Below are 2,370 nucleotides of genomic sequence, written 5' to 3'. Positions count from 1 at the left end.
ACTAACAGTGAGGTACCAGATACACTAACAGTGAGGTACCAGATACACTAACAGCGAGGTACCAGATACACAAACAGCGAGGTACCAGATACACTTACAGTGAGGTACCAGATACACTAACAGCGAGGTACCAGATACACTAACAGTGAGGTACCAGATACACTAACAGCGAGGTACCAGATACGCTAACAGCGAGGTACCAGATACACTAACAGTGAGGTACCAGATACACTAACAGTGAGGTACCAGTTACACTAACAGTGAGGTACCAGATACACTAACAGTGAGGTACCAGATACACTAACAGTGAGGTACCAGATACACTAACAGCGAGGTACCAGATACACTAACAGCGAGGTACCAGATACACTAACAGTGAGGTACCAGATACACTAACAGCGAGGTACCAGATACACTAACAGCGAGGTACCAGATACACTAACAGCGAGGTACCAGATACACTAACAGTGAGGTACCAGATACACTAACAGTGAGGTACCAGATACACTAACAGTGAGGTACCAGATACACTAACAGTGAGGTACCAGGGACACTAACAGTGAGGTACCAGATACACTAACAGTGAGGTACCAGATACACTAACAGCGAGGTACCAGATACACTAACAGCAAGGTAACAGTGACACTAACAGCAGTGAGGATGTGCCAGTCTTATTAAACTGCAACACGTGCGTAAACAAAATGCAACAGTTTGAAAGCCAGAATACCATTAATAATGGATTATCCCCTGGTACAGAGCAAGAATGATATTACAGTGAAACATGATTATTATATATTTAATAACTGAACATAGATACTTGCTCGGAATACCAAAAGCAGCCAGTAGCGGATAGTAAATACGTTGTATGTCGAACAATAATTTTCTTATCTTCTCTTCTAGACGCAATCTAGCAACAATGGCTAGATATTCATCAGTCATGGGAGGCGGTGGTGGGATGAGAGACACAACCATGACTTCCCTTCTGTGACTCACTGCTGGTATCTGTGCTGGAGGAGACCTGCTGATTGTGTGAGGTGAAACATTGAAGGGAGCTCCTTACATCGAGCAGAGGGAAATCCCCGATGACATCATTAGGCATCACTGTAACTGACATTAATCACAGACATTGAACAAACAGACTCATTGAACCAATGTCACCACAATACTTCACTGCAACTTAATGCAGCTCACCGTATTGTACACAGTTTTAAATTAAAAGTGAGATAATGTGTGATTTTTTTTACCCACCTATAAAATACCGAGGACAAAGATAACATAGTTTATATTCCTGTCTTGAATTAAAACTGAGAACCAAAGATGAGAAAGTGACAGAAACAAAGGAGGGATAAAAGATGAAAAGACGGATTGCACCAACCTTGTTCTCTGATGCATTGGATCCCAGGCCATCAGGGTCAAAACATTCCCAATCAATAAATGTAAAGAATGCCCTTACCCAGGCAAGCATCTCCTTTATCGAAGGGAGGAATAATAAAAGAAGCAAAGGATTGATCCCAAGGAATGAAAGGAAATTGCTTAAATATTAATCATGGAGATAAGTAGTCTGTAAATATCTCAAAAACACCATGAAATGCTCTCGAAACATTGAAGTCTTGTATAATCATAATCTTATTCAGAGATCCATACCTCGCAGTCAACATTGTGGATTCTACCAACACCATCCCAGTGTTGGTCCACTTCCTCCAGCAGCACAGCCCCAGTGGAGTTGGGCACATTTGTGTAACAGTCGGAAAGGATTGGCTCTGAGATTCCTAACTAATACGTCCTTACTACACAGTATAAATGCACACGAGGCCCATGCTTGAGAGAAGGTCATTCTTTGACCTGTCCTTTATTCCTTAGCACTCAAGTGATGAAGGTGGGTGGAGCTTCCCCTTTTATACCTGAAGGTCCAGGTTAGGAGTGTCTCCCACCTAGTGGTCAGTGTTCTCACGGTGTACAACTTAGGTCAGTTTATACATGGGTTACAATGCTGGTTGAATACATGACATCACCTCCCCCCCAAAGTCTTATTGGGATCACAGGTTAAGTCTCTCTGGTGGTTTACGCTCCCTTGCAGAGCGCCTGAGTTGGGGCTCCAGTTGTTGGGCGCTGGCCTGAGTGTCTGCTGTTTGCGGTGCCTCAGGCCTGTCTGGACTGCCCACAGTGACTGGGCTCTCCTCCACTTGGTTCTGGTGTTCGGTCACCTGTGGTGGAGTGAACTCTATATCATGTTCTTCCTCTGCTTCTTCTATGGGGTTGCTGAACCTCCTTTTTGTTTGATCCACATGTTTGCGGCAGATTTGTCCATTGGTAAGTTTAACTACCAGAATCCTATTTCCCTCTTTGGCAAACACAGTGCCTGCGAGCCAT

The sequence above is a fragment of the Pristiophorus japonicus genome, unplaced genomic scaffold (genome assembly GCF_044704955.1).
Source record: "Pristiophorus japonicus isolate sPriJap1 unplaced genomic scaffold, sPriJap1.hap1 HAP1_SCAFFOLD_124, whole genome shotgun sequence".
NCBI lineage: Eukaryota > Metazoa > Chordata > Chondrichthyes > Pristiophoridae > Pristiophorus > Pristiophorus japonicus.
This window is presented reverse-complemented; position numbering follows the sequence as displayed.